The following is a 6,052-nucleotide window of genomic DNA, read 5'->3' as shown; positions in this document are numbered from 1 at the left end:
GCATGTATTAGCTCTAGAATTACCACAGTTATCCAAGTAAATGTGGGTACGATCTAAGGAACCATAACTGATTTAATGAGCCATTCGCGGTTTCACCTTAATACGGCATGTACTGAGACATGCATGGCTTAATCTTTGAGACAAGCATATGACTACTGGCAGGATCAACCAGGGAGCTTCGTATATGTTTTATTTTTTTAAAACATTAGAATAACTCCTCTTTTCACTTTATACATACATGATAGTATTTAAAAAATCCTATCAGTTGTTAAAGTGGTGCTGTTTGTAAGCATTTGCTTCATACAACACTTGAAAATTTTTGAATCTACATTATTTATTCAGAAAATTGAATAATAATTTTGTTTTTCAAACATCCTCTTGTTTTTATAATTTTACTCTCGCTAGATATTTTTATCAAAGCGACTTGGTTTTTATATATGTAAACGTGATATTTTATTCTTGCTCGGAAAAAAGTAAGTCAATACTCAGTTTCATATTTGTATACTTCTTTAAAGTTATACATAATATTATGTAAACGCCGTAGCGATTTACCACATAAAGAGTCATTCAGTCATAGACATCGACCCGTGGTAGTGTTACGTTAAAAGTATATAACTTGCCGTAGTCAGTATCTGTCAACTCTTACTCGAGCCGCTTCAACTGACTACTCTTTCATACTAGTACGAGCCAGCGTAAAAAAGAATTATTATGGTAAGGTAACTGCGGGCTTCGCCAGGCATGGCAGATACTACGCTATCTCCCTGCTTCTAAATTACTTGTTGGTACTTGTATTTTATTTTCAATATAACATTCTTGATTTATTTATTCATATGTATATACATATTATTATTATTATTTTTTTTTTTTTTGTTTTAATAAAAATATTTTTTTTTTTATTTTTTTTATTTTTTTTTTTTTTTTTTTTTTTTTTACTGGAAAATAAAATAGTTTTAAAATAGTATAATATATAATAATAATAATAATAAAAATTATTATCGGTTGTATAAAATAACCATTTCTTATCATTGATGTAGTATTATTATATTTACAAAACTTCGAATGACTTTGTAATCTATGATAGTACTTGAACTAAGCTTTGAGCACAGTTGGCTAAGGCAATTGCTTAATACATAATAAACCAAGCTGAAATATTTTGAACGCTATTATCCTAATAATCTTTACCAAATAAAATCTTTTGACTTAAATAATTTTTTAACTATATTATAATTTTATTTGTTCAAACAAATAAAAATTCTTTTATGTACTAAAAATTTTTATTTAATCAAGCTGTCATATTTCAATTTAAATTATTATTGAAATGAGTACTATTTCAAAATTACTTCATTCTCTTTTTTTTTTACCCCAATTTTACTTATTTGCCAAAATAGATAATAGTACATTATTTTTATTCATTTAGTTATTGATAGTATTCTTTTCTTCTTCTTATACTTATCTCACATATTCACGAATAAATGACAAAATTCAACTGCTCTTAATAACCAAACTATAATTAGATGCCAGCATTGTCAGCTACTTCACGGAATTCATTCTAATGTACTTTTGATATTTAATTTATGAAATACACAAAGAACAGGATTTCTAGCTGCAAAAAATTTTTACTTGCACCAAAAAATATTATGCATTAAATACAAAAATTTTCTTGAGGCGAGAAAATATTTTTTTAGACAAGAAATAATTTCTTGCACTAACTAATTTTTTCTAGTTGTAAATGAATTTTTCTTTTCAATTCACAATGTCAAAAATTTCTTGGGATAAGTAAAAATTTTCTTAGGTGAGTAAAGATTTTTTGCGTCAATGAATACTTTTTTTTCTGTGTACGTTCTTTTGGCTTTGAGAAGCTTCCTAAAACAAAGGTAGTATAAAAATATATCATGTTGGAATTAAAAACGCGATACGAATAATATAGCTATATACTCGGTGACGTTCAGTCATATTTAGTGATAGAATAATTAAAATATTCATTTATTTAATGAAAATAAATACGATCATTTTTTTTCCTGTGTAGTTTAAATGTAATTCAATTGATATAGATAAATCACTTTATGTCAATACTTAACAATAAAAAAGAGTTCAAATTATGACGAGGCACAACCTCAAATCAAGATCTCTCTAACGATACCAAATTCCCCAAGAGGCACCAAAATAATTGTTGACTTTTTGTTAAATTCAAGGCAATAATTTATTATAGTGTAACTATTTGTTAACATAAATTCAACAATTTTTTTTTATCCGTTTGGGTTATTAAAATTAGCTGATTCTATCATATAGATATGGTGGGAACAAAATTTTCTCTTAATAATATAGACTATTATCAAACATGAAATGTTGACTCAATATTATATTATAATTAATTATAATGATTATTTTTACTATTTTTATAAAATTAAAATACTACCCAAGTATCACAGAGCCAACTTTAAAATGTCTTAAAAATGTCTTTTAAAAGGATATGACATATTTTTTTTTTGTCTCAAAGTACCTTTTTTACGTATAAATACGACTTGCAAATGTTGGTTCCGTAGGCAGATAAATTTTGTATTGTTTTTCTTGTCTAATGCCAATTAAAAAGTCATTTAGTTGACTTATTTTACCACTATTTGTAATTTACTTTTAGTAGTTACTTGTGTTAAGTATTTTAAGTAGATATTTTTTCGTCGAAATAAATTTCATATCGTTTTGTTAATATATTGGTGCCTCATCGATATGTAAAAAAGTAATGTGCGCCTGATATTCGACTGTAATAAATTGAAAATATTCTTATAGTTATCTGTTATATTAGGGAAATTCTACTGCAAACATCTTCTATACTCACGAGTCAGTGGCGGGAGTATGCCTACCTGAGTTTATGCTCACAATTATCCATGGATTGCCTCAACTAAGTAAAAACAATGGATAATGATCCAAAAGGGTTTTACTTCTTTTCGTTACCTTTTGATTATTCTTAATTACTCTGACCTATTCCATACCATTCCAACTATATTTATAATATACTCATTATTTTTTGTTATATTTTACAAGTCAATTTGATTCTTATTTTCAACTTCCCACTTAGAAAATCGATAATTTTCAAAATTTTTGGGAAATTTATATTTTTACTACGATTTACGAAAATCGAAATTTCATCAGATGTCAGCGTGTCTAGGTCCTAGAAAGCTATTCTGACCGATGCCAGTATATGACGGTTAGATTATATTTTCAGAGCGCCTGCCCACACTTCGGATGTATGCATGCATGCATGTGTGTGTGTGTGTGTGTGTGTGTGTGTGTGTGTGTGTGTGTGTGTGTGTGTGTGTGTGTGTGTGTGTGTGTGTGTGTGTGTGTGTGTGTGTGTGTGTGTGTGTGTGTGTGTGTGTGTGTGTGTGTGTGTGTGTGTGTGTGTGTGTGTGTGTGTGTGTGTGTGTGTGTGTGTGTGTGTGTGTGTGTGTGTGTGTGTGTGTGTGTGTGTGTGTGTGTGTGTGTAAGCTCTTTGTAACTTTTTAACTAATTATTCGATTTGAATGGTTTCGGTGACAATCAACAGAGCTTGCTGGACATCAACTTTCCTGTAAATTTCACATCAACTGGTTAAATAGACTTGAAGATATATGAAATATACAAAAAACAAATTTTTAACTTCCCGCTAAGAAAATTGCAAATTTTCCAAAATTCGGGACGTTATTGGTTTCAGTCCGATTCCTGAAAATCGAATTTCTAAGAGATCTTGACGTTTTGAGGTTCTAGGAAGCTATTCTCACAAATTTCAAGATGATGTCCGAAAGTATGTATTGAGACAAATCGCTTTTTCTTTTTGCGATTGTTACCAGCAGCCACCAAAATTCGCAGGTTGAACCCTGGCTTAGGCTGGCCCCTAACAATATTTGATTTTACTTGGACAAAGCAGTGGGCTGGGGTTCTTGCAAAGCTAAGACCCGCACTTATTCAAACACGGCAACGTATGTAAAACTAACTAACTTACCTCACGGCTTATTAATTATCAATAGATTTCTTATTGTTGATCGAATTATCAATTCTTACTTAATCAATAATACTTTTAATAAGCTACTTAATAATTCTTACCAGTAACATAGGACAGAAATAGGATGAACAGTGATAGACAGAGTAAAGGGAATTTAATAGAAAAGTACAGGTTCATTGTCAATTATAATAAGGTTCAAGTACATACAATAAACGTCTCCGCAAAATACAATACAATAATTTGTCTTGGTTTATACCGCTGGAGATTCACTAATTATCTACGTGTACAACGTAATTACAGCACTCTGAACTTATTATTTGACTTTAATATTATTTATAATGCGAGTATACCGCTGATAACGTACAGTAATATTCAATTTACTTAAACTAAGTTTATTTATAATAATTAATGCGAAACAATAAAATAATATCTCAAGTAGAATTTCTAGATTATTAACAGAATATATTGTAACTTAATTAATGCAGAATAATTATCGCAATTTGATAATAAAAGAAAATACGTCTAAACGCTAATTGATCTAGGATCGAAGTCATTGAACGATAAATTTGGGTGTAGGACTAGCCTCGGGACTCTGTCCACACTTCACCCTTACGGTCATGCGTCAACGTGAAAATTCCTCATGTGACCACGGCACTATGACTTGTGTAATTTCAGACGGCAACAGGACGGGGAAAAATGGGAACCGCAAGGCTATAACTTTTAAACGAATGAACCGATTTTGATCGTCAAGGCGTCATTCGGCGCGGCTTGACAATATTTAAAAGCTGAAAAAAATTGAGCTTGATCGGTAGAGCTTGTTCAGAGCTATTCCAAAAATAAACTTTTTTCAAAAATGTTTTTTGTGGATAACTTGTAATATAATGTGCTCAATGGATTAATTCCAAAATCAACTAGGCTCAGAAACTTCATAAGCCGCGTCGAATTCCGCCTCAACAATCAAAATCGGTTCATTTTTCAAGAGAAACCGTTGTCAAAAGAATTAAAAAAAAAAAAATTTTTTTTTTAGTATTTTGGAAATTTCTCAAAAATGACTGCATAAATCAATTTCGAAATCCGATCAATTGTAGATCTCAATAAAACGCGTCGATTGCCACCTTAAACGTCTCAATCGGTTAATTCGTTCGAGAGATATCGTTTGAGAAAAAATGTTAAAAAACGTTTTATTTCGAAAACTAAGGCATACAAAAGTATTTTCGTGCTCGAAAATGTATTCACAACAATGTTTTCGAGCTCACGGAACTCGAAAATAATGGGAAGTTTTTGAGCTGGCCAACTGACAGACCGATTTTTTTTTTAGTTTTTCTTTCATATTTTAGTCTATTTGATCGATCGATTTAAAATTTCCAGAAAAGCTGACGGCCAACAAACTCTTTTGATTGCTACCTCAAACATTTTAATCGTTCAGTTCATTAAAAAGATATTAAGAGTTTACACACACACACACGCACACACACACACACACACACAACGGATACTCGAATATCCTTCTGAAAATAGCGAGAATAGCTTCCTAGCACCTCGTAACGTTGACATCTGATGAAAACTCAATACAAGTACAATTTGACGTAAATTTACTACCCGAACTAGAATGCAAATTCACTTCAAAAGTTGACTAGAAAAAATTTTTCGTTAATTTTCAGGCAAAGTTTTACATCAATTTATTGTTAATATGACTTGAAAAATTCTAAAGTAGTTTTTTACCCTCAAATTGTAGACAATTTGTATATAAATTTACTTACCTTCTGAGAATGAACATTACCGACTGTTTTTTTTTCGTAAAAATTTACCTTTAAATTGAAGAAAAATAAACCGTAAATTTTGATTTTTAACTTTTGCTGTGAAATTGTCTGCAAATTCGGGTAGCAGATTTTAGTTTAATTCCAACATCAAATTACCGTCAATTTCAAGCTAAAGTGGCTATTAGGGTAGCTTGAAGCTAACTTGTGGTTAAGGTTGCTATCAGGATTTTTTAAAATAATTTCAAAGCATTTCGCGCCATCTATTAGTAAAATTCAAACTTCTTCACCGTTCTCTCACGATGATAAACCAGCTTTT

General features: G+C 30.4%; 1 non-coding gene across 1 annotated transcript in view; it reads right to left on the bottom strand.

Annotated features, from left to right (window-relative positions):
* The window catches only part of LOC128668944 (small subunit ribosomal RNA), a 1,910-nt gene extending 1,735 nt beyond the window's left edge, over nt 1-175 (bottom strand). Inside the window, exon 1 of the ribosomal RNA XR_008404501.1 lies at nt 1-175. This exon is cut by the window's left edge and continues 1,735 nt beyond it. This is a non-coding gene — a ribosomal RNA (small subunit ribosomal RNA).
* Between the last annotated feature and the right edge of the window lie 5,877 nt (nt 176-6,052).

The sequence above is a fragment of the Microplitis demolitor genome, chromosome 1 (assembly GCF_026212275.2).
Source record: "Microplitis demolitor isolate Queensland-Clemson2020A chromosome 1, iyMicDemo2.1a, whole genome shotgun sequence".
NCBI lineage: Eukaryota > Metazoa > Arthropoda > Insecta > Hymenoptera > Braconidae > Microplitis > Microplitis demolitor.
The sequence above is the reverse complement of the archived record's forward strand: the minus strand, read 5'-3'. Positions and strand labels throughout refer to the sequence as shown.